Genomic DNA, 27,613 nt, shown 5'->3' on the forward strand with positions numbered 1-27,613 from the left:
GCTCATGATGGATTAACATTTATATGCATTTTATTTATTTTCACACTTGGTATACTAGTTAATGACTCATCAAATTTTGGATTATTTACATGTCATTTTAAAATAGTATCTTAGTCCTCAAATACAAGAGGAAATACTTAAGGAAATACTCGATATTTACATATCTTTAGTAATTTGCTTGTGTTTGATTTGTCTTTATCTTTTGGCCTTTGTTCTTGCATGCCACTGAGCAAGTAAATGGGTGTCAAGAGAGTAAAGCATTAAATATTTCACAAAAATTAAAGACTTACTGAAATGACAAGAATCCCTATCTGAAGTTCTTCATCTCTATGTCCTCCACTCTTCCATAAAGAGCACACTGGAATATTTAGTGTAGAACAGCATTACATATCTGGCACAGTTTACCATGTTTACCAAAGTTATGTGAAAAGAGGTGAAATTAATTCATTTCAATCAATTAGGCATTATGATCATTCAACAAACATTTATTAAGCTCCTACAATTTGCATGTCACTGCTAAGGACTGGGAATACAAAAGAAGGCAAAAGTTACTCTCTGCCCTCAAGGAGCTAACAGTCTAGCAGAGAAGTTCACAATCTATGAGATAGGCATGGAGAATGCAGAGAGAAAATGCAACAGTTTCAGCTTGGAAGGAGTCTACATTTTATTGGGAAGAAAACAACATGTACAAATTTGAAGAGAACAAATTATCTGCAATACAGAAATGAAAGTTATCAAGGTGGTTTGAGGTGGGATGAAATACTGAACTAGATCTCCAAAACATTCAACTCCATTCCAGTAGTAATATCATACAAAAATCATGTTCATTCATTACCATTCTCTAGTAATTATGCTTTTAAATGGAATTTTAATGCAATACTAAACTACTTCGTTAATGTAATACAAAAGTAGCAGCTATATAGTTGTTATTTTTTTCTCTTCCTTCTCTCACCAAATATCATTATCTGCTAACAGTGGCTACCTATTTTTTAGCAATAGTACTACCTTTGTAGATGCAAAATTCATTTAATTTGTCCTGAAATATAAAACTAGAGCATCTTCCTGGAAATTCAGGCTTGTCTAATCCAGCTAGTACCTTAGTTCTAACTTCTACTTTGATTTTAACTTTTTTGTTTATTTAGAATTATATTTTTTCCAAATTATATGTAAAAAAATTTTTAACTTCAATTTTTTAATTTTTGTGTTCTAAAATCTCTTCTTCCCTCTCTCCCCACTCCCCTTAAGAGCTCAAGCAATTTAATATGCTATACATGTATAGTTATGCAAAACAGTAACTTCTACTTTGAAGAGATATTGTTGATAGGGTGGAATCAAAATGGTGGAGGAGCAGGAAGATATATAGTAACCACCCTCAATACCCACAAACAAACAAACAAACAAAAATTCTCTAAAAAGATCTAGAAACTGTACCATATTGAATATTTTTATTGATTTAGAATTTAATTTTCCCAAATTACAAATAAAAACAAATTTAAACATCAATTTTTAAAACTTTGTGCTCCAAATTTTCTTCCTCCCTCCCCACTCCCCCCTTAAGAACTCAAGCAATTTGATATAAGTTATACATCTGTAGTCATGCAAAACATTTCCACATTATTTAGGTTGTGAAAGAAAAGAGACAAAAAAATAACTTTAGAAAAAGGCACTAACAAAGAAATTATGCTTCAATCTGTATTAAGATACAATCAATTCTTTCTTTGTAGATAGATTACTTTTTTTTTCTTTTTCTTTTTTGCGTGGTAATAGGGGTTACGTGACTTGCTCAAGGTCACATACATAGTAAGGGTCAAGTGTCTGAGGTGGGAGTTGAATCCAGGTCCTCCTGAATCTAGGTCCAGTGCTTTATCCACTGCACCACCTAGCTGTCCCAGATGGATTGCATTTTTCATAAGTCCTTCAGAGTTGTCTTAGATCATTGTATTGCTGAAAATAACTAAGTCATTTGCAGCAGATCAACTTACAATATTGCTGTTACTCTGTAAACAGAACATTTCACTTTGCATCACCTCATGTATGTCTTTCCAGGTTTTTCTGATAGCATTCTGATCATACATTTTTTTAATTAGTAAACTACCTTTATATAGTACCTTAAAGATAGATTTCCTTAAAATAAACTCATGATGTTGATTATTGAAACAATAGTAGATAACATTAATATAGTACCTTATACCTGACAAAGAATTTTCTTCACAATAGCCCAGCAGAGAAAGTACCATTTTTATCATCCTCTTCCTAATCATCATCTTACATTGCTTTTGCCTCTGCTTCAAATTTTTTTTAGTTACTATTGGTAACTATGTTTCCCTCCATCCTATTTCCTTCCCAGAATATTTACTCTATTTTAAATCTTCTTTCACCTTATTCCTCCTCAAAAGTATTTTGCTTCTGACTACCCCTTCCCCCAATTTACCCTCCCTTCTTTAAATACCCTTCCCCTCCTACAATCCTACAGGGTAAGATAGATTCCTATACCCAATTGTGTTTGTGTATGTTATTCTCTCTTTGAGCTAATTCTGATAATAGTAAGGCTCACTCACTCCCCTGCACTTGCCCCATCTTTCCCTCCACTGTATAAGTTTTTTCTTGTTTCTTTTATGTGAGATACTTTACCCCTCTCCACCTTTCTCTTTCCCTTTCTCCCAGTATATTCCTTTCTCACCCCTTAATTTTATTTTTTAAAGATATCCCTTCATATTCAACTCACACCTGTGCTCTGTCTAAATATATTCCATTCAACTGCCATAATAATGAGAAAGTTCTTATGAATTACAAGCATCATCTTCTCATGTAAGAATGTAAACAGTTTAATCTTTTAATATCCTTTATGATTTCTTTTTCCTGTTTACCTTTTTATGTTTCTCTAGAGTCTTGTATTTGAAAGTCAAATTTTCTATTTAGTTCAGGTGTTTTCATCATGAAATGCCTGAAAATTCTCTCTTTCATTGAATAACTATTTTTCCCCTGAAAGAAGTTTTTCCCCTGAAAGTTTTTCTGAGTAACTGATTCTTTGTTGTAATCCAATTTCCTATGCCCTCTGGAATATCATATTCTAAGCCCTCTAATCCTTTAATGTAGAAGGTGATAGATCTTGTGTTATCCTGACTGTGCCTCCACCATACTTGAATTGCTTCTTTCTGTCTGCTTGCAATATTTTATCTTTTACCTGGACATTCTGGAATTTGGCTATATTCCTGGAGGTTTTAATTTTGGAATCTCTTTCAGGAAGTGCTTGATAGATTCTTTCCATTTCTCTTTTACCTTCTGTTTCTAGAATATCAGGGAAATTTTTCCTTGACAATTTCTTGGAAAATGATGTTTAAGATATTTTTTTGATCATGGCTTTCAGGTAGTCTAGTAATTTTCAAATTATCTCTCCTCTATCTATTTTCCATGTCAGTTCTTTCTCAAAGGAGATATTTCACATTGCCATCTACTTTTTTATTCTTTTAGTTTTGCTTTATTGTTTCTTGATTTCTCATAAAGTCATTAGCTTCCATTTGCTCAATCCTAATTTTTAAGCAATTATTTTCTTCAGAGAGCTTTTGTACCTTCTTTTCCATTTGGCCAATTTGGCTTTTATATCTGTTGACCTTTTTTTCATGACCTTCCTGAATCATTCTCAATATAACTTTGTAAATATATTTTCAGATTGGTATTTCTAGGTCCCCTTTCATACCATTAAAAAAATATTCCCTGGTATTTTTGACTTTTTGTTCTTCCAAATGAATTTTTTTAAGTCTATAAAGTAATTCTTTGGTAGGTTGATTGTTATGGCATTGAATACATATATTGATTTATGTTTTGTCATTTTTTAATTGACTCAGACTACCCAAGAGCAATTAATATTTCTCCAAGAATGTAGATATGTATTTATATATGTTAAAAGTGTTTTATAATTGTGTTCATATATATATTTGTGTGTATGTGTGTTGGCAGGAAAACTACCAAGAATTTTATACTCTATAATTATTATAAATGGAATTTTTCTATTTATTCCTGCTAGATTTTGTGTATGGGTGGTGGTGGGGTGATGAGGGTTAAGTGACTTGCCCAGGGTCACATAGCTACTAAGTGTTAAGTGTTTGAGATCAGATTTGAACTCAGGTCCCCCTGAATCCAGGGCCAATGCTTTATCCACTGTGCCACCTAACCCCCACCAGGTTTTAATAAGAAAAATATGAAATTGCTCATGACTGGTATGATTTTGTTTTTTATATACTACAACCAACTATACTGAAGTTGTTGTTTCAATTTATTTTTTAGTTGATACTAAGGTTCTTTATGTAAACCTCTATATCATCTTCAAAAGCAATAGTTTTGTTTTTTTACTGACTGGGCTTACTCCTTTAATTTCATTTTATTGCCTTATTTCAATATGAAAATTTCTAGGACAATAATGGTGATTATAACAAACATGCTTGATTAACTCCTGATCTTACTGAAACGGCTCCTAGTTTATCCCCATTATGACTAGTGATTATTTTTGGCTTTATATAGATATAAGTAATGAATTGGGGAAAAGATCTATTTATTACTATGCTTTCTAGTGTTTTTAATAGTAAGGGATGGGACAGCTAGGTTGTGCAGTGGATAAAGCACCAGCCCTGGATTCAGAAGTACCTGAGTTCAAATCCGGCCTCAGGTGCTTGACACTTACTAACTGTGTGACCTTGGGCAAGTCACTTAACCCCAATTGCCTCACCAAAAAAAATAATAAGGGATGAATTTTTTCAAAAGTTTTTTAATCAATTGAAATAATCATATGATTTCAGTTGTTTAATTTATTGATGTGGATAATTATGTTTTTAGTTTTCCTAATATTGAACTAGCCCTCTATTCCTGATAGAAATTCAACCTGGTAATTGTGAATATCTCTGATATATTATTGTAATCTTGTTTGTAATGTTTAATTTTTTTTTGAATCAACAAACTTTAGGCAAGTTGGGGTAGGGTTTTCTTTCTGTCTTTGTTCTTTCCGGGTTTAGGTATCAATAATATATTTGTATCATAGAAGGAACTTGGTAGGTTATTTTATTTCCTTTTTTCCCTAAAATGTTTTTGTAATATTGGAGTTATTTGTCATTACAGGTTTGGTAGAATATACATGTTAAGTTAATTTAGTTATTTTTAAGGTATCATTAATGGCTTATTTAATTTCTAAGAAAGGGTTATTTATGTATTCTATTTTTTATTTTATTAATCAAGGCAATTTACATATGCTTTTTGTAAATATTCATCTATTTTATTTACCTTGTCAGTTTTACTGGAATATCATTTGCAAAATAATTCATATTAAATATTTCTATCTCATCTTACTCAATTTGATTTTGCCCTTTTCATTTTTGATACTAGTCATTTGTACTTTTGTTCAAATTAAGGGATGCTTTGTATATTTTGTTGGGTTTCTTTTAAACATTTTCTAAATTTACTTTTTAGCTTAATAGTTTCATCTTTTGGTTTTGTTAATTTCTTCTTTTATTTTTTGGGATTTTTTGTTGATGTTTAATTGTGAGATTTTAATTTTTTATTTTTCTGGGATTTTTAAAGTACATGCTCAATTTGTTGTTTTGCATTTCTTCTACTTAACTGACATAAACATTTAGAGGAATATATATTTTTTACCCTAGTACTGCTTTGGCCACCTCCAACATATTTTTATATGTGGTCTCATTGTTGTCATTAATGAAATTATTGATTATTTTTATGATTTTTATTCATTCATTTTTTTATTATATTATTACTTTCCAATTAATTCACAAACTTTGCTTCAAAGATTCTTTATTAAATGCAATTAGTATTGCATTATGGTAAAAAAAAATACATTAAATATTTCTGCTTCTCTCCATTTTTCATGAGGTTTGTATTTCTGAATACATGGTTAATTTTGTCAAGGTACTATTCACAGCAGAAAATAGGTATGCTTCTCTCTATTCCTATTCAACATTTTTGAGAGTTCTATCATATTTAACTTATCTAAAATTCTATTAACCACCTTAATGTTTTTCTCATTTTTTTTGGTTAGATTTATCTAAGTCTGAGAGGAATAAACTGAGTTAAACTGAGGTCCCATATGATTATAGCTTTAGTATTTCATTCTGTAAGTCATTTAAATTTCCCTTCAAGAATTTGGATGCTATGCCTCTGTTGCATATATTTCAGTACACATATGAATTCACTGTCTCTGCTACCCTTTAGCAAAATGTTTTCCCATGTATCTCTTTTTAATTATATCTGTTTTTGCTTTGTCTGACATCATGATTGTCACACCTCCTTTTTTTTTAACTTGGGCTAAAGCATAATAGGTTTTGCTACAGCCCCTTATTTTATGCCTATGCCTATCTTTCTGTTTTAGGTGTGTTTCATTGTTTCTTGTAAGCATCATAATATTGGATTCTGATTTCTGATTAATTTTTTTATTCTGTTCCATTTTTTGAGTGAGTTCTTCCCATTCACCTTCACAGTTATCAATGGCAATTCTGTACTTCCATCCATCATATACTTTTCTTCTTATCCTTGTCTTTTATGTTATTTTATCCTTAAGAGTGTTTTGTTCTGACTAGTTTCCCTTAATCTACTTTTCTTGTCTACTTATCATTTTTACTTAGTCCATTTCCCTTGTAATTCCTTCTTTCCTAAGATGAATTTCTATACCAGCCTGGGTGGGAATGTGTATTCTTGCCTCCTTAAACTAGGTCAGATGAGAGTGAGGTTAAAGTGTTTTCTACTCCTTCCCCCACCCCCATCCATTCTCGCTTCTATTGTATAACATTTTCTTTTTGTGGCTCATTTATATGAGAAAAATTTCCCCATCTTTCCTCTTTTTTTCATACTCCCAGTACATTCCTCTTTCCTACCCTTATTTTCTTCTTTTGAAATATTTCATTATAAAAGTCATACTCAGACCCTCTGTTTAATAGACTTTTTTCTAAGACCCCGTTTAATAATAAGGTTAAGAGTAGTTACACATATTTTCAACCTATATAAAAATATAAACAGTTTAAATTTAGTCTCTTAATGATTTCTCTCTCATGTAGTTGTTTTCAAGTAAATAACTTCTTTAGCTTTTTATAGTCAAATTCTTTTTTTTTTTTAATTTTTCCAGCCTACTTCTTGATTTTGGATTTTGGTAGTGTTAGACTTTGCTCACTTTGGGGTAAGGGTAGTTATATCTGGCCTAAGCTTCCATTTTTTAAATCTCTTTCTATTGTTTTCACAGCACAGTCTGGAGGCTTATAAGTTTTCAGTGCTTCCAAATTGGTGTGATCCATGGAAATACTTGTTCACTGCCCTCCTGTTCTATGTTATGCAAGTTCCTGACCTGGATTTACATCTTATGCTTGTACTTCTCTATCCACATATCTCCACTGCTCTTTTCATATTGCCTTCATACAATGAATTGCCAACATCCATCTCAGCTTATTGAAGTCCTTGATATCTTAAAGTCCCCACCCTCCATCAATCCCTTCATTTTGGGTTTTCTTCTCCATTTTCTAGTTTTTTCGAGCTTTTTGCCTATATGTTTAAGCCTTATTATACCCTTAGAATATATTAGTCTGCTTTTGTGCATGCTTTTTCTTATTCATTAGATTGCAGACTTCTTGACATTTGAGTCTTATACTGGGGCTCTCTCTCTGTCTCTCTACTCATACCCCCATCTTCAGCATCTGGCATAGTACCTTACAAAGACTGTGCATGTAATAATTATTTATTCAATGAAATCTGATTGATAGAGGCAGTTTAACAACATAGAAAAACTTCTTAAGAATATATGTTCAGGACAGAACCATCTAAGTTGATGAATTAGGAGAACATAAAACATGAATTTGAATATTTAAAAGGCATCAGGTGAAAACTACAAGTTAAAAACTTCTAGTGCCAATAAAGGATAGTTTGTGAACTTTAAAAAGGGTTATCATATGGTCTGTATAGCACAAAATGATTGAGAAGGCTACCTGCTGTGATATATCCACAGTATGTGAGCTTCCTGAGGTGCTGAAAAAAAAATCTGGAGAAAGATGGGACATGCCTTGAGTTTCAAATACTGATGAGGTAGAGTTTTATAAAACATGCATTCCTCACTGAACAATGATTTCTCTGGAAGAGAAAATGGAAGCTGAGTTCAAAACTGCTTAGGTTCTTTTAGTGCCCTGTCTGAGAGTCACTTACCACTGTAGATGATTTTAAGTTAAAATTCTGATAAAGGGGTACTCAAAATGAAATCTGCCAGTGGCCTGGCAATCAAATAATAGCTAGAGTGACTAAAATTAACTATAATTTTCCTATAAAGGCTCTGTGCTCAAATTTTTAAATATGATAAATTGTCAGAAGTGCTAACCTTTGATGAATGCCCCAGGCTAAGAAGCAGATAAGGGACAATAGATTTGTGTCACACATATGAGGTATTTATACGATTATGTTCCCCATCTGCTGTGCTAGTCTTCACTGGAAAGTTTGTGACTTTCTGGTAACAAGTCAAAGAATTAGAATAAAATATGTTCAAGGAAGAATGGAATTTTCTGGTTTAAAAAAAGAGTGTTGCATACTGGAAAGAACACTTGATTTGACATTGGGCTATCTTAGTTTAAAATCTGGCTCTGCCACTTAGTACATATGTGACCTTCAGCAAGTCACTTCATCTTTCTTGGCTTTAGTTGGCTCATTTTAAAAATGAGAGTGTTGGGCTAGATGCAAGATCCATTTTAACCCTCAATTTATGATGCCATGAGCCTAAACAGGGAATGGTATAAAGTGTTCTGCTTTGTAACACTGTGCATTTTGTAACCCAAATTACTACCTATTTTATGACACCCCCCCATAACTTTGTTAACCGGCATGTTCTTTTTTATTTTATTTTTTATTTAGAATTTTAATTTTCCCCAACTACATGTAAAAACAATTTCAACATCCATTTTTAAAACTTTGTTTTCCAAATACTCTTCCTCCTTCCCTCCCTAGTTCCCCCTGCCAAGAATGCAAGAAATTCAATATAAGTTATACATGTGTAGTTATGCAAAATATTTCCATATTAGTCATGTTGTAAGAGAAAATGGACAAAAAAAACTGAAGAAAAATAAACTGAAGAAAAAATATGTTTCAATCTGTATTCAGACACCATCAGTTCCTTCTCTGGAGATGGATCATATTGTTTATAAGTCCTTCAGAGTTGTTTTAGATCATTGCATTACTGAGAATAGCCAAGTCATTCACAGCTGATCATCTTACAATATTGCCAATATTTTGTATACAGTACATCTCACTTTGCATCAGCTCATGTAAGTCTTTCTGGGTTTTTCTGAGAGCACCCCACTAATTATTTCAGTTATTATTGAGAACTGAATTCCTCTCCATCCTACTCCTTCCCCATGTCATTTACTCTATTCTCTATCTCTTTTCACCCTTTCCCTCCTCAAAGGTGTTTTGCTTCTGACTGCCCCCTCCCCCAATCTACCCTCCCTTCTTTCACTTCCACCCCAGTCCCCTTCCCCTCCTACTTTTCTGCAGGGTAAGATTGAGTGTGTATGTAATTCCCTCTTTGAGCCAATTCTGATGACTGTAAGGTTCACTCATTCCCCAGTCCCTCCCCCATCTTTCCCTCCATTGTATAAGCTTTTTCTTGCTTCTTTTATGTGAGATATTTTTACCCTGTTTCATCAAGGAAACACTAAGTATTTATAATTTATTGGTGACCACTCATTAGATATTTTAGAAAGACTAGCTAGAATTTTAGCCCCCTACAACCCTTTTCCACCTCACTTTTTCCCTTTCTCCCAATGCATTCCTCTCTCACCCCTAATTTTATTTTTTAAAGATATCTTTCCTTCATATTCAATTCACACCCATGCCCTCTGTCTAAATATAATCCATCCACCTTCCCTAATAATGAAAAAGTTATTATCAGTTACAAGTATCATCTTCCCATGTAGGAATGTAAACAGTTTAACCTTTTAATATCCCTTAAAATTTCTTTTTCCTATTTACCTTTTGATGCTTCTCTAGAGCTGGGATTTGGTCTGCACCTGTTCAGCCTGTGTTGGGCTACTTGCCACTCTTACCCCAGCACAACAGACCTTTCCTGCCAACCTTCTAAGTTGTCAAGTTGACTGGAAAATGATTTTCCCCTGTCTTTTTTGTGTGTTCTGCTACTCCAGGAATTGTCTTATCGCATTATTTGAAGGTATTTGGAGGACTCTGGGGAGAACTCAATGCAAGTCACTGCCTTTCCTCCTCCATCTTGGCTGCACCTAAACCAGCATATTCTAAAGTGGATTATTAACCAAATTATTAGTGAATAACTAGCAAATAGGTAGAGATATCATGGAATCATCTACAACAGTCCATGACAGATTATTTTTATTTCATTTGGGACAGGGTTCTCAAATTGGTAGATCTAGGAAATGATATAGCTATGGTTTATCTAGATTTTAACAAAATAATTGTTAGAATGTCCCATGTTATTCTTGTAGAAGAGAAAGAGAGATGTGATGTAGATGCTAAAAGAGTGAGATGGATTGAGATATAATTCACATCCAAAATAAAAGCATAGATGTTAATGATTCACTGTCAAATTGGCAGAAGGAATCCCATTGTGTGCCCCCACACTTCTGCTTGAGTCTGTCTTATTTTCATTTCTATTAGATATTTGGATAAATGCATATATGGCATACACATCAAATTTACAGATGACACAAAACTGGAAATGACAGTGGATGGCAGAGTCAGGATCCAAAAGGACCTTAAGATGATAGAAATATTAGGATCAAATGAATAAGATGGATAGATGGAATTTGGGAAGAAAGCATTTATTATATATTTACTATGTGTCTGGCATTGAGTTAAGAGTAGAAAATACAAATAGAAGGTCAAAACAGATTCTGGTCTCAAATGGCATTCATATTCTAGTTAGATAGGGTGGTAACAAATAAAGGAGAGCTCATGTTCTGTTCATGACAGTAGGAGAGCCAAGTAATACTTAGGTTCTGACAGGGAAATTAACAGTGCTGATGACAATATCCTGGGGATCTTGGAGAGCAAGAGCAGGCTAATCTCTGATCAAGGGAATGGTCAGTTCAAAGGTCAGAATGTAGCAGTGTTCTAGAAGTCAGGAACAAGCCTGGGCCTAAAGGGAGCTGTTTTGGCAATGAGAATTGGTGGGATGGGATCAATAGCTATAATATATCTGTTGCACAACAAGTAAAAGGAGAGAGGTCAAATGTGTAGAATATAGACATATATATAGATATATAGATAGATGTAGGAACTATCTATATAGAACATACATGTAGAATATATATATAAACATACATATGTACATATATACATATATATTATATATATGAAACTCAAGAATCAAGGTTAGGAAAGATGAAGGTCATAGTATAAATGATGAACAATGCAAAGATGAAAGTCCTGTTTTCTGAGTATATTATAGGACACCTGGACAAAAGAAAAAAAAAGATGAAGAGTATAGGTAAAAATCACAAGCAGTCACAGAAGCATGATAAAGATATGATGGGAGAATTTATTTATCAATATATTCATTGGAGCTTTCTCTTTGCCTCAAGCAGAATTTCTAGCAATTTCCAGAATTACATTAATTGTAATTTCATCCTTTAATATGTGACTGAGCCAGTTAGGGAAATTGATATTCAGAAGAAAATAATTGTTAGCATGGAAGGATAGGAAACTGGGGAAATGTAAGACCCTATATTAAAACCCATGATAAAGAAGTAGTGGGATGCTGAGCATACTCTGACAGGGACCATAGACTTTTGAACCAAAGATTTTAAAGTATTTAGAGAAAGGATAACTGGGCTGCCACAGATTAAAATTTTATAGGCAAAGTCATCTCAGGGGGGAAATGGAAGCTCTCAAGTATGAACTTCTGGAAATGAAAATATATAATTCTTAGCAGAAAGAAAATGGGAAGATGTCAAGAGATAAAGATGTGGATGTATGGAGAATTCATCATCCACCTTGAACTGTTAAAATATATGTAAAAAATTGAAAATGATGAGCTTAGAAGTATCATACCATCTTGTAAGAATGGTATTGGAAAGTCAAAGATCAAAATGAAGTGAGTTCAGCAAATAAAGCCAAAGACAACAAACACCTTTGGGATTTGTAAATTGAGGTTGGGTAATAGGCATGATCACTGTGGAAAGTATATAGTGTGAGACAGCTAGGTGGCACAATGGATAGAGCACTGGCCCTGGATTCAGGAGGACCTGAGTTCAAATCTGGCCTCAGATACTTGAATACTTACTAGCTGTGTGACCCTGGGCAAATCACTTAACCCTCATCGCCCCACCAAAAAAAAAAGTATTGGAAAGGGCAGCTAGGTGGCACACTGGATAGAGCACTAGCCCTGGAATCAGGAGGACCTGAGTTCAAATCTGGCCTCAGACACTTGACACTTACTAGCTGTGTGACCTTGGGCAAGTCAAAATCCCAATTGCCTCACTTCAAAAACAAAAACAAACTTTAAAAGTATATGGCATAACAATTAAAAATAGAGAGAAGGAAAAATTATGCAACTTGTATTTTGATTCGGCTTTCTCTTTGTTGAGTAGAATGGACTGGCTATGAGGAAGCTGAGACACATGCAAAGATTAAGAAAGAACCTGTCTATGGAAGCCAGGTTTAAGGGTAAGCCTTAGTATTCATTTGAACTACATCCTAGGGTACTGCAAAAATAGACAGATGTGACTTTTGACTTACATAATAGCTTTTTGAATAATTGTGGAAAGAATTCAACTGGTAGTATAGGATTAGAAAAGGACCAGTATTAATTTTATATAAATGAAGGCAATGGACTAGATAACTAATGGTAAATCAGAAAGCTTGACTTTCACTGTATGGACATCTGGAATGACTTTTTAAAGGGAATTGTGGAAAAAAGACATGGTTGCCTAGAGACAATGAGCCTTCATGAAGAATGTTGGTCATAGTCAATGAGACTTTTTTTTTATAGTGTTTCTAGAACAGTAGATCAAACAAATACTCTAGATAAGATTATACCTTAGTTTTAGAATTAATTGATTTAAGTAGCATTTATGAAGCACTTATATATCAGGAACTGTTATGAGTGTTTGTCATACAAACATGAATATTAAACACTCCTCCCTTCCCTGATCACATCTTATATTGAGAGGAAAGAACATGTATACATATAACTAAATATAAAATAAATTCAAAGTAATTTGTCAGGGGAAGGGAATCTAGCAAATCAGGGATCCAGTAACAGGAGTGGGATATCAGAGTTAGGGATTCTAAAAGACAGAGGTGAAGAGGGAGTTCTAGGGATAGGGAGGGACATTTGTAAAGGCATAGACAAGAGATGCAACATTAGATACAAGGAATGGGAATAAAATTCAATACATATGGGAAAAATGGTCAGGAACCAGATTATGAAGGGCTTTAAATGTCAAATAGAGTAGTTTCCATTTTGTCCTAAAAGCTATAAGGAGCTAATGAATAGAGCTACTTGAACGTGAGGGTGACATCGTCAAAGTAGACTTTAGAAATATCAGTTTGGCAGCTATACTTTTACAAACTATGTCATGCTATTCTTGTGGAAAGGGGGAGAAATATGGATGAGATAATAATAATAACTAGCATTTACAAAGTACCTTAACATCTACAAAACACTTTATAAATGTCTCTTTTCATCCTACAACATTGCCCACAACAATTCTACCTTTCTAGATTTGTTATGTATTACTTCCCTTAATGTATGCTATGATCCAGCTAAACTTAGCTTTCCTTTATGCCTCATACATGATACTGAATCTTCTATCCCCAAGGCTTTTACTAGAATGTACTCACTCCTCACATCCACCTTGCAGAATCCCTAATTAGACTTGAAGTCTTTCCTGATGGCCCTGGATACTACTATCTTCCCCATCCCCCATAAATTACCTTGCATTTATTTTGTATGTATTTGTACATCCTTCTATTGAACCCAAGCTGTTTAGGGGCAGGGATTGTTTTAATTTCAAATCTGTGTTATCATGGTCTTAGCATATTTTGAGTGCTTCATAGATCCTTCTGGTTGATTAATTGATTTAACTTATATCGGTCTTGCTTTCCTTATCTCTAAAATGAGGGAATTGTTCCTGGTGACCGTTAAATTCCCTTTATGGTCTAAATTTATAATCTAAAGATCTTACTGTAAAGGTAGCATGCAAAGGGCTAATGACTTTCCAGTTTGGACTCAGATTGTTTATCGAATGTTTCTCATTTCCAATATATAACTGGCTCACCTCATTTTATATCCATATTTGGTTTCAATGATACTAATTTGGCACCTCATACAAAAGTTCAGTCTACCTATTCCTACTTGTACCTTTCCTTTGCCATTAGGATAACTTTTTTTTTTTTTTAGTGAGGCAATTGGGGTTAAGTGACTTGCCCAGGGTCACGCAGCTAGTAAGTGTTAAGTGTCTGAGGCCGGATTTGAACTCAGGTACTCCTGACTCCAGGGCCAGTGCTCTATCCACTGTGCCACCTAGCTGCCCCCAGGATTACTTTTAATTTGGATTCTTTTGAGATTGTTTTTTGTTTGTTTGTTTGTTTTGTTTTGCTTTGGGTATTATTTGGCATATAGGACCTTTAGGAAAATACAAATATTCATGAATTGGGCTTTTCTTGTGACTACTGGAAATCCAATAATGAGGGATAGAGAGGTGAGAGCCAGAGAGATAATGGGAGGAAGGGAGTAGCATAGACTTTGAGCCTACTCTCCCAACCATCCTACCATTGGCAGGTCAGGTTCTCAGAGAAAATGGCTACTTCTCTCTCCCTGAGGGATTGGAAGTGCTGTTTGAATATTATACTTTAAAACCCCAACTAGTGTCTCCCTATTGATTGTCAATGGATATCAGTTAGCCAGTAAGACTAATTAGTGCATTTATTATGGTGTTATAGTAAGAATAATTGGTACAAAACATTCCTCAAAACTGAAAACATATTGTCTTGTAAGTACTTAACAGAGACAAAGGGGAAAGAAGACCCAAATTTTTAGAGACTTATATGGATGTTTTGACCCTCATTACTTCACCAAATATTTTCTATATGGCAAGTCTCTCCTGGGAGGATACACTGTTCTCCTCTCTATCCTGGCTTTCTACAACTAGACTCGTTATATTCCCGCACTATAGGTGTGGCTATCAGGTTTTGATTCCTTGTCTAGGTACCCAGTTAATGTCTAAGGAAAAGCCCATGGACCAGGCAGCAATATTAGGGAAAACAACCCTGTAATGAGTTTGGTTACTGAGACTAACATGTAAAACAATGGGAGTCAGTTCAATGTTAAGCTTTATTACAAGTAATGGAGAAGAGGGGGACAGAGAGAGAGGAAAAGGGTTCTCAAAATACAACACAGACATACACACTAACAGAGGGTCTAACTAATGTAAGGGCAGTGCTGTATTGGAGAGCACAGAGACGTGTCCAGGAGAAAAGGGGTGCTCCAGCTGAAGGGGAGGATATGCCCCAGAGTGCTCTTCTCAGAATAAAGTTCTTATATTATGAATGTGGATGGCCTCCCTAGAACTGGCCAAATTGTGTATCAGGAATCAGGGCAAAATATTATTTTGAGGGATTTGTTATCAGGGAGACAAAAAAAGCTTGTGGTAGAAAAAATATTTTTTTGTAAGACAAGTAGTACTAACTTCCAAAAATGCATTGTCAGTATTTTTCATGAGTATGTTCTATATCTTTAGAGCCTCCCTTAAGAGAAAACTGTCATGGAAGCCTAAATATGATCAGGTTTAATATAAAACAATGGTTTCAATGCAGAGATTCTATAAACTACAGCCTACCTCAATGGGAAACTGTCATGGTGGTCATGACCACAAGTCATAATTTTATAACAATAGTAAAAGGGTAACTCACAGCTCTAGGTTATAAGTAATTTTCTCCTTTTTTGAGTCCTCAGAATATTCACTATAGCTTTACTCTATGTTTCTATTGGTCTCTTCCTGCAGACCCAAAGCTACCTTACCTCAGTATGTCTAGTTTTTCTCAGTTACCAATGCAGACACTTTCACTGACCATTGTTATTATCAGGACATTGCTAGGACAGCATTTGGAAGTTCAAAATCATCCAGCCTTTCTAAGATCACATCACTCTTTGGTAGTGGGTAGTGGTGGGGTATAGCATCTCCTCTCCAGCCCTCTTAGAGTCATGGCAAGAACTATTTTCACCATTAGTCAGACCTATCTCTCTAATGCTATAATCAGAATTGGCATACCTGAGTTTTCTCAAGAAATCCTAACACACATTTCTATTCAATGGCTTGAAACTCTTTATCATTCCTTAACTCCATTAATTGGGCTGTTCACACTGTCTTTATTTGATTAGTTCAACACAATAATAACAGGTATTGGGGTGCAGATCATTTCAAGTGATACTTTTATTTTTGTTTTGTATTAACAGTATTTTATTTTTTCCCAATTATATGTCAAGAAAATTTTAGGACTAATTTTTACAAGATTTTGAATTCCATTTTTCCCTCTCTTTCTCCCCTCCCCTCTTTCTAAAATGGTAGGCAATTTGATATAGGTTTTACATGTGCTATCATGTAAAAATATTTTCTTATTAGTTACACTTGTAAAAGAAGAAACAGATGAAAAGAAAAAAATGTGAATAAATAAAGTGAATAGAGTATTCTTTAATCTGTATTCAGAATCCATTATTTCTTTGTCTGTAAATGGATAGCATTTTCCATTGTGAGTCCTTTGTACTTGTTTTGGATCATTGTGTTACTGAGAACGGTTAAGTCATTTATAGTTGATTGTAACCCAATGTTAATGATACTGTGTACAATGTTTTCCTGGTTCTGCACATTTCACTTTGTATTGGTTTGTACAAGTCTTTCCAAAATGTATTTTCTCATCATTTCTTATTGCACAATAGTATTTCATTACATTCATATACAAAAACTGGCTCAGCCATTCCCCAAGTGATAGGCAACCCCTCAATTTCCATTATTTTGCCACCAGAAAAAGTCTGCTATAAATGTTTTTTGCATATGGGTCCTTTTCCCTTTGTATGATCTCTTTGGAATACAGACCGAGTATTGGTATTGCTGCATCAAAGTGTATGCAGTTTGATTGCCCTTTGAACATAGTTCCAAGTTGCTCTCCAGAATGTTAGGATCAGTTTCATAATTCTACCAACAGTGCTTTAGTGTCCCAATTCCCCCACATATTCTCCAACATCCATCATTTTCCTTTTTTCTGGGACTGATACTTTTGGTAAGTTGGGGAACTGATTGGTTAATAATTCACCCTTGTGGAAGAAAGAAAGATGCAAAATGAGAGAGAATCTGTGCTCAATTGATCATCTAACAGTATGTCATAGTATGAGAAACATTAATTTCCCATTATTTTGCTGTAAGAAATAATAATTTCAACAAGTCATTGATAGACATGAACCATTGTAGAGTGAAGTCAGCAGAATCAGACGAACAGTTTATGCTGTATCATCAGTATGATAAAAAAATAACAATTTTGAAGATGGATGAAATTAGAAGTTTATGCAAAACAACATTCCAAAGACAAACAACTTTGAAAGCCCTAAGAACTATGATCAGTACAATGGACATTCCTAATTACAAAGGAACAGCGATGAAAACCTGTTGTTCATGAGAGGGAGATGATGGATTCAGTGTGCAGAGTGAGATGTTTTTATAGACAACTCTTGAGGGAATTGATTTTGCTTAACTATGCATATTTTATACAAAATTTTTACTTTTCCATTGGGGAAGGGAGAGAAAATATATTTCTGTTATTTTATTGTGAAAAAAGAGAAGTGAGGTGTTGCTACAGATGTGGAATATTACATGCATTTCCAGATGAGGTAACTATTATTAGATGCACTTAATCATTTTACTTTGTTACAAGACAACTCACATAGTAGAATGTAAAGAAAATCAACCATATCAATAAAGCTGAATGCAACAAAAAAGAAATATACATGTTTTTATACCCTTTGTTTTCCAATTATGAATGTTTGAACCTATTTTTTCATATTACCATATTTTTCACTCAGGAGGATTTTAGTACTTTGACCCACTGAATTTAACATACTGTCATTTGGAAACAAACAAAACATACTTGGGGTTTCTCCTTTAGGTCAACTCTTTTATGATAAAGGAAAATGCTTCAAGTATGTATGTGTTTTAAACTTGTTTGGTGGGACAAAATTACTTTTGTTTAAATACTTTCTTTTACATTAGCTTGAGGAGGAAAGAAAAATGACAGAAGTTCTATCTTTTTTTACAGAAAACATGTGAAATCTTGTCACAATTTAAGACAACTTTGCAAATACTGGCAAATAATCCCAATTATGAATGTTGCCTTAGGAATTTATAATCTGCTTAACTGCTATTGGTAGGAGACTGGAGATTTGGGTTCTTTTCCTAGGCCTGCCATTTATTTGCTACAGGTTATAAATTTTATTTAAAATTTTATGATCCTACCCCTTATCTAAAGCAGAAGTGGTGGAAAAAAGCTAACAGACTTTGGGATCTGGGGAGTCCTAAATTCCCTTGTGTGAGTATGATAAAATCACAAAATCTTTCTGTCTTCATATGATCAAATGCAATAGGGAAGTATCATAATGCTATTCTAACACCTATAGTAACCTCACAGAGATACTGACACAAATGAGTGACTTATTGCTTAAAAAGGATGAAAATGACTTATTCCCTTTTGCCAGTACAGAGATAGTCTGGATAAATACACATTGATTTGACAGATTTCTTCATTGCAATAACTTTTATCAAGCACAAACATGTAGGCCTTTTCTGTGAGGTAGTTTTTATTTAAAATCTGAATATAGCACTGGTCTCTAATTCATTTAGTTTTACCAGATGTAAAAATAAAAAAACACATAATTCAGAAAGATCTTTTTAAACCTTGGCTAATTGGCTATAATTAAACTGCTACCAGACAGGACCATTGTCATCTTTCTCATAAAATATGTGATTTTCAAAGCTGTATTATATTTTAAACATGCTAGTAATAATAATATTCATGTTTTGAGAACCAACATCTTTGTTTTCTGCAGATATATAATTTTGAAATTATAATCTAAATCAGTTGAGAAAGCAGATTTTTTCCTACCCACTCTCTTAACTTCTCCAGTCTCATGCCAATAACTTTAACAAAAACAGCAACAAGGATATTTAAAATCTTTGGAAAGGAACATTTGGCTTCTTATCTTGGCATCTTGTATTTGATGCCATTTCTTCTATTACACTTGTCTTTGACCATAGAAACGTATTCCAGGTTGATAAAAGCTGTGGCACACTCTGTTAATTAGGGAAACACAGAATCCACCTTCAAGTCTGTCCTCTAGGATTTAAACAGAGGCCTTTAGCTAATAGTTTAAAGGGAAAGGGCATCTCAAAAATCACCCTGATTGAAAAAATTAAAGTGTTAGCTGAGGTTGCTAAAGCCCAAGCAAGAATCTGTGGCCTCTGTGCAAAATTGATCTCTGTTTTTTTGTTTGTTTGTTTGTTTTTTGTTTTTTGTTTTTTAATAAGAGTCAATTATGGACATAGAGCACACCCTGTGAACAATCTCCTACTTCAGTCACTTGTGATGATGACTATTTTTCTCTGTAGCTTCCCTTCTTTCCTTCCAACCAGGACATTCTTTCCCTTGCTGTTTGACTTCCTCAAAAAGGTGGCTACTTAGGAGTCTTCCTTAACTATTCTCTTTTCTTCCTTTCATCATTTCCACTTGGAACACCATAAAGGAAATCTACATGGATAATGTAGGTACTCCAACTTTTCCACTTCTTCTTTTTCATGTATCATATAGCCTAATTAGTTAACAAGCATTTATTAAGCACTTATATGTCAGACATTGTACCTGGCTTATGTTACAAAGGTAAACAAAAATATGCTTCCTATCCTAGGAAAAACAACATACAAACAACTATAGGAAATAGGTGCGATGAGTTGGAGGAAGCCTCCTTTTGAGTAACCATGTTAGTAATTTATAAGGTCACCAAGTATTTCTTGGAATTACAAGCCTCATTCTGCAAACTACTGAATGTTTAGCTGTTAATAGCCCTACTGGTCCTGGAATTCTCTCACTCAAATAATTATATACAAATGCAGATGTTAAAAATCATCTTCATCCTTTCTGCCCTAAGGTATGCTAAAGTCACCTCATGTAGCCTCCTTTGTATCCTCTCCTAAATCTTGTTGACTCTTTTCCTATGATACTTTATAGCAAGCTCTGCTTAATTTCAAGGGAAAGAATCTTAGTTGCTGTAATTTTGCCCTGCACACAAGTCAGGGATGTAACAAGACAAACTTGCTTTCTCTCTACCAGCTGAGTTTGATGAGCCATATAATGATGGTTCAAAGAAACAGAGACAAATAATATTTGTAACAAGATGATAATATTTGTAAAAAGATGAGAGGTACTGCTTAACTGGGGTCAGGTAGCTGATATGAGGGATTTGGGGAAACAGATTGGTTTTTCAGTCCATCCTGGATCCAAGATGGAGCTCATGTCAAATAAAATACAAAGTTTCCTGTTTGGAATTCAAAGCTCTTTATAAGCTAAGTCCCTCTTACCTTTTCAGGCTTTATACCCTTTACTCTCTAACACATACTCTTCCAACCAATGACCCTGGCCTCCTTGCTTTTACATAAATAAGACACTCAGGACATTTTCTCTGACTGCCCCTCATGAATGGAATGCCTTCCCTCTTCATCTCTGCCTACTGGCTTCCCTGATTTTCTTCAAGTCCTAATTATAATCCCATCATCTACAGGTAGCCTTCATTAACTCTTTTTTTTTTTTTTGGTGAGGCAATTGGGGTTAAGTGAATTACCCAGGGTCACACGGCTAGTAAGTATCAAGTGTCTGAGGCCAGATTTGAATTCAAGTCCTCCTGAATCTAGGGCCGGTCCTCTATCCACTGTGCCACCTAGCTGCCCCCGCCCCTCATTAATTCTTAATTCTAGTGTCTTCCTTCTCTTGCTTATTTGCTATTTATCCATGTGAAGATAGTGTTTGTGTATGTCTTTGTCTCTGTGTGTATAATTTGCCTTTAATAGAATGTGGCTGCTATGTATGCAATAGATTTTTGGAGCCACTGGATGAGCAACCCTGAAAAAAGGTTCAAGTCCTCATACCAGTGGTTCTAGTCCAAACTGTCTCAGCAAATGGGCTAGACCATACTGAGAGTGATTGACAGACCTCAGACCCATTGGTGAGTTAGAAAGATGTCTACCACAAGAAGGTGATGATTTCCTCCAACAGAATTGATTGTTGAGAACAATTTATTCCAATGGCAATGAAGGCAACTGAAGCAGGGGCTGTCAAGGGCTTAGTGTTTGGTCAGACATCAAAGATATCAAAGTCATTCGTTACATCCTAGGCCATCACCAGTCATCCTGACTTTCATCTTCCCCCTGTACTTCAATGACTCTGAAAGAGAGAGTGAGGCTGATGACTTTTTGCAACTCTGCCTCACTCTAATCCAATTCACTTGCAAGTCAAGACATCACCCTGTGATGTTATTGATCCTTTTCAAAAGGGAAATACAAATCAAATAAACTTACTTATTGTCTCCCCATTACACTAAAATTCTTGAGGGCAGGGACTGTCTTTTGCTTCATTTTGTATCCTGAGCCTTTAGCAAAATACATGCCACATATAGGTACTTAATAAATAGTTATTAAATTACACTTTATGGATTTAAGAAAGTGGTAGAGAAAATGTTAATGTAGATTAAACTCAAAAGTATGTCAAGTATATAGGGGCATATATAACACATGTATTTATGTGTATATGGTACGAATACTTATGTGTACATATGAATATATGTATATATATATATATATTATATATATGGATATGAATTCCAGTTGTTAAACATTTACCAACATTTTACTGCACTGAAGCAGGAAAAAACATTTTCTTCTTCCTCAACTGGAACTCCCCAAGGAATTATCTGAATTTTCTCTCTTCAAATTTCCAACAAATTTTCCTCTTAGCCCAAGACCTTATTTCTTACATTTTTCGTAAAAATAGAAATTTTCTATCATGAGTTTCCCCTTCTCTACAAATCTATCCCTCGAGTCTCCCCAACTTTATGCCCCACTTTATTTTTCACTGATACTATCAATGAAGAAGAATTGGCCCTCAAAACTAAGAACAACATCTCTACTTCTGCCTTTGTAATCATTCCATCCTTTTTCTCCAATAACTTTTTTCCTTTGATCATCAATTTCTCTAACCTTCAGTCATTTCCTTTATACTAGCTCATTTACACAATAGTATATGTATAGAACTCTTAGTTCTTCTATACATAAAAAACCTCCACAAATCTTTCTCTTAAAGCTGATATAACCTCAAGTTTTTATCCGGATTCTCTCCACCTGCTCATAGTTAAACTCCTGGAAAATACTTTCAATGTTCCTTGCTTCCACTTTTTTTTTTCATTCACTCTTCAATGAAGTTTTCTCATATGGCTTTCTACTCTGTTATACAACTGAAACTTCTTTCTTCAAGATTAAAAATTATCTCTTAATTGCTGAATGTGATGGTCCAATCTGAGTCATTTTCCTTCTTATCCTTCTCTAGAGTATTCACACTGTGGAGTACCCTTTCTTCCCGGAATTTCTGTGATATGGAATTTTCTTGATTCTCTTTCTACCCTTAGTATTTTCCTAAAATCATTTTTCTCTAAACTCTGTTATTAACATCATCAGCTCCTATGAGTGAGATTATCATCTTCATGAAGATGACAGATCTCTAGATACAATACTTGTCTTTCTCCTCATCTACATACAGTCTTGTATCACTGACTGAACATTAGACATCTTCAACTGGAGACCCAGTCTGTTTATATGCATTTATTAAGTTCTTAGTATGTGGAATCACTTAGCTAAGCATTGGATAAAAAGAAAGGCAAAAACATGATCTGTGCCTACTATTTTAATGATGAACACAATGTGTTTTTTTAAAAATTCCCATGAATCTGAAATATATTTAGTATAATTGGAAGGTAATTTCAGAGGGAAGGCACCAGTTGTGCAAAGGACTAGGATAAACATCTCAAATTAAACATAACCATAATTAATTCAATATTATCACTTTTTAAAAAATTAATATTTTATTTTTCCTTAATTAGGTATAAATACAACTTTTGAAATGCATTTTTAAAAATATTGATAATAATTCTCTTCCTCCCACTTTCCTCTAATGCCTCAATGAGAATGCAAGTAATTTGACAAAAAATATGCATTCAGTCATGTAAAACATATTTCCATATTAGTCATGTTGTGAAAGAAAACATAGACCATAACGAAACAAGAAAAATGAAGAAAATAAAAAAAAATAAAAGCTTCAATCTGCTTCCAGACCCCATTAATTCTTTATCTGGAGATTTATAGCATTTTCATCATATATCCTTCAAAGATGTCTTGGATAATTGTATTGCTGAGCATAGCTATGTCATTTACAGTTGATCATTGTACAGTATTGTTGTTACTGAGTATAATGTTCTCATGTTTCTGCTCATTCATTTTGAATCATTTCATGTTATTTTTTTCAGGTTTTTCTGAGAGTATTCTACTCATCATTTCTTATAAAACAAAACTATTCTGTCACAATTACATGCAACAACTTTTTCAGCCATTCCCCAATTGATGGGAATCACCTCAGTTTCAATTCCTTGTCACCACAAAAAAAAACTGCTATAAATATTTTCATACACATAAATTCTTTTCCTTATTTTCGAACTATTCAGGAAACAAACAGCGGTTGTATTGCTGGATCAAAGGGTGTACATGCCTTTTGGACATCATTCCAAATTGATCTCCAGAATGGTTGAATCAATTTCCACTGTAGGAACAGTGCATTAGTTGTTTCAATTTTTCTACATCCCCTGCAACATTTCTCATTTTCCTTTTCTGTCATATTAGCAATCTGATAGGTGTGAGATGATACCTCAAAATTGTTTGAATTTGCACTTCTCTAATCAATAGGTACTTAGAGATTTTTTTTTTCATTTGACTATAGATAGCTTTGATTTAAAAAAAATTCTGTCTGGGGTAAGCTTCCTTCATAACTAATCAGTAGGTTTGAAGCCTGTCAGCTACACTCAGCTTTCACCTGTGGCTCCACGAAGCCATAGTATACACAGCAGCTACAATCCAGTAAACCATTTTAGCAGATAGGCTAAATCAGGCTGAATAGGGTAATAAGCAGCTAAGTGATTTGTTCATATTCAGAAATGTGAGGTATCATAGGTAGCACTTAAATTTCAGATTTTTGCAAACAAGTTATTTATAAGCATAGAGGTGGGCACTTAGTAGGGGCTTAATAAATAAATGATTAATTGATTGACTGAATCCTGAATTTTCTGACACCAAAGCTTCTATTCTGTTTATTAGACCAGCTGCCTTTCATATGTGAAAATAATGTATGGTACTATAGTTCATGCAGATTTATACAAAATAGCATGCAAATAATCTTATTTTAAAATTTTCACTCAAAAAAAAACAAAACAAAAAAATTTTCAGTTCTGAATAGTGCATGATTGGCTGCCCTCTGAAATGAAAAATCATGCCCTGAAGAGTACAATGAGAAATCTTCAGAGCCTGTAACATCAAAAGAATCAATTGTTTGGATGGTATAATATAGGACAAAGGCCCTCTGGAATTGATGAATTGCTCCTTATGTGGTTATAATATTCTTTATTCAGATTCTTTCATCTAAAACCTTAAGTGTTTAACTTGAGACTGGTTTATTGCTTCTCTTTTGTTTTGTTGAATTATTTCAATAGCTACTTTACTCCATTAGTGAATCTCAAGGTTGTAAATTTAAATCTGTAAATCTAAATTATTGTGTCAGTATTTGTTCAGTTTTCTACCTGAGGCCAGGCATTGTATGTTGGGAATGATATACAAACTTACAGACATATTTTATTTATTTGTCTTAGATTGACTACGAGGGGGCCAGATGCTCTTGGGATAAAAGTGTCATTTTGTTACAACTTTAAGTGCTTTCTCAGAATAAAATTTTATTCATGGAAAAAGAATGAACATGGTTGGTGGGGAGGGGAACAGATCTTGACAAATATTTCTAATGAAGACAATTTCCTCTTAATAGGTATTAGAATGGAGACATTATACTTCTGTGGGGTGAAAATCATTCTACATAGTAAAACAATATAAAATGTCCTTGGAAAAAGCAATATGCAATAAGTTCTCTTAGAACAACTTTGTAAATTCTTAAATTGAATAACAAAAACTATCAGATACAAAATATACATAACTTTGATTTCAATTTGCTTGCTGGAAATTCAAGTTTTGTTTTGTTTAAGAAAAATGATGCTTAGAGCAAACATAACAGTAGTGATGGCCCCAGTCATAGCTTTGGCCCTGGAGACATTTGTGAGAAGGGCTTTGTTAAGTAAACACAGACCCTGGGGAAGAAGTTGTGGGGTAGAGCCCCAAAGTGGAAGTGTGCTTCTTCCAGCCATGCTAGGTCACAAGCTTGTCAATGTGAAGTAGGACTTCTACATAATCTGCATCTGGGACAAGTTGAGTCAGAACATAGGAAGGCAATTCTCCTCCAAAGTAATCTGGAGTAATTTAAGTAATACCTATGATATGCAAGTATTATATGAATCTGAGATTCTTCCATTCCTTAATTAGAAGAAACATCACCCTTCCCAAAGAAATTATTCAAGAGGTAAAAGAAAGAAACATTATGAATGGAGATGAGTTTAAAGAAGAAATAAAGGAAGAAGTGCATCCACATACTTTAAAAAAACAAAACCATTTTCAGGAAATTTAGGGAAAGTAGCTGAAAAGTCCAATGGCAAAGAGTAATACAGTTTATCAGACTCTGGGTCTAAAAAAGGTGCAGAAAATAGGAAGTGCAACCAGGTTAGAGAAAAGGTTCTAAATGTAAATAGAAATCCCTCTAATTTAAGTGCACCCTAATGAAAGAGAACATAGACAAGTCATTATTAATAACTTTAAAAGGAATAAGGAAGGAGGCAGCTAGGTGGCGCAGTGGATAGAGCACCGGCCCTGGAGTCATGAGTACCTGAGTTCAAATCCGGCCTCAGACACTTAACACTTACTAGCTGCGTGACCCTGGGCAAGTCACTTAACCCCAATTGCCTCAGTAAAAAAAAAAAAAAAGGAACAAGGAAGAAACAAAAAAAAAGTGATGGTGTTTAATGGAAGGAATTTTTAACAATTTTTTTAATGACACAAATTGTTCAGGTAGTACATACAGTGATTTTTACTAGTTATTGGGAAGGGAGCATGAAAAGATCAGGATAAGGGAAAGAGGCTGAGAAGTGTGTCCTATACTTGCTAGGAATATGGTGGCAGTAGGTTATTTCTTGAGCATTCTAGTTGAGTTCTTAAATGTCCCAAGGCAGTTTTATAAGAGTGTACTGAAGGATTTTTGATGATACATAGAGAAATATTAACCTGCATGCTGAGAAGCAAACGGTCTGGTCTGTCCAGTCTCCAGTCAGTGTACTTGATAATGGCTTCCTCTCTGAGGCCGTGGTGAAGCTCTCCTCATCTCCTCATCTGGCATCAAAATGGAGGATAGAGAACATGCTTTAATCTTTTTCTTTTTCTTTTCTTTCTTTCTTTTTTTTTTGTGGGGCAATGGGGGTTAAGTGACTTGCCCAGGGTCACACAGCTAGTAAGTGTCAAGTGTCTGAGGCCAGATTTGAACTCAGGTACTCCTGAAACCAGGGCTGGTATTTTATTCACTGCACCACCTAGCTGCCCCAGAGAACATGCTTTAATCTTAAGAATCCAAGCCCACACAGCTCAATACAGTGAATATCATCTTAAAGATGGGATCTGATTTTCTGGACAACTGGTAAAATGAAACACAACCAGGAATCCCAAAATTTTTCCCCTAAAGTATTTTGCTGGAGAAAGATAAAGAAAATGGCAACTTTTTCCACCATCTTTCAATTTTCCTAGATTTTTTTTTTACGTTTTTCTTAATAATTTGAAATTATTCAATGTTGCCTTGTACACGTGTCACCATTTTTTTATAAAATTAGGCAGGTTTTGATATTTATTTTTGGTGATCAGGAATGACATTTTTAAATTTAGGGTTTTTAAATCCTGCTAAATGCTGATCAAATATTGTAGAAAAATCTTCTATCTAAAGCTCCCATCAAATTTTTTTCTCCTAACCCTTATTCCACACCCCCCAAAAACACATTATTCATGAATATTCCATGTAGAAAAACTACAAAAGCAGACTATCTTCTGCAACCTCTTTTTATTTAAGTGATCAACTCTTTTCTTTACAATGGTTTCCTTGGCCAAAATGGTTCTCACATCTAAGTAACAATCATGTCAAAATTTTCCGCTCTTTAATAACTTGCCAGACACTGCCAACTTGGGCAGGTGGTCTAGTCCTCAATCAAGAACTCCCATATTAGTACTGGCCTTGAACCTCCTGTCAGTCCTAGAAACTAGAGCATTGGTACAACGCAAATAAAATAAAATTATTTTCCTGTTGCCCTAATATAAATCAAAACCACAGGTGTTTTTCTTTAATT

The 27,613-nt window shown here is 34.3% G+C and overlaps 1 pseudogene; it reads left to right on the forward strand.

Moving 5' to 3' along the window:
- The first annotated feature begins 10,462 nt into the window (after positions 1 to 10,462).
- On the forward strand, positions 10,463 to 26,009 carry LOC122748126 (annotated as a pseudogene).
- Positions 26,010 to 27,613: the final 1,604 nt, after the last annotated feature.

Source organism: Dromiciops gliroides, chromosome 1, assembly GCF_019393635.1.
Source record: "Dromiciops gliroides isolate mDroGli1 chromosome 1, mDroGli1.pri, whole genome shotgun sequence".
In the NCBI taxonomy this organism is placed as follows: Eukaryota; Metazoa; Chordata; class Mammalia; order Microbiotheria; family Microbiotheriidae; genus Dromiciops; species Dromiciops gliroides.